Source organism: Nannospalax galili, unplaced genomic scaffold, assembly GCF_000622305.1.
Source record: "Nannospalax galili isolate Female #2095 unplaced genomic scaffold, S.galili_v1.0 scaffold3510, whole genome shotgun sequence".
Lineage (NCBI taxonomy): Eukaryota > Metazoa > Chordata > Mammalia > Rodentia > Spalacidae > Nannospalax > Nannospalax galili.
The window spans coordinates 12339-12758 of record NW_008327338.1 but is presented as its reverse complement, the minus strand read 5'-3'; positions in this window follow the sequence as shown (position 1 = coordinate 12758).

The following is a 420-nucleotide window of genomic DNA, read 5'->3' as shown; positions in this document are numbered from 1 at the left end:
GTTCCCCGAGGAGGTAGGAACGGTCGTGCCCAAGATGTGGGGTTCCGAGCCAAGTCTTCCTAGGTGACTATGTAGGCCACCTGGTCCAGGTGCCCGTCTGGCCCTGGATGGAAAATATATTCTTTAACCTGTAAGATAGTAGTAAGATCAAAAGTCCCATCTCTTGGCCATCCTTTCTCAAAGGAGGGCCATGTAGAGGAACAGAGACTCTGCCACTTCTTCTTCTGGACCTCTAGTGATAGATTATGGTCTCACTCTACAATTTCCTTCCAATGTTCTAGAGTCAGACTCAAAGTAGTAATCAGTGATTGACTCATGGTAAAAGACTTTTAGAAGAGAAATGGAGAAAAATAAGAAGAAAGAGAGAAAGAAAGAGATAAAGAGAGAGAGAGATAGATGCCACTCCAAACAGAAATGACC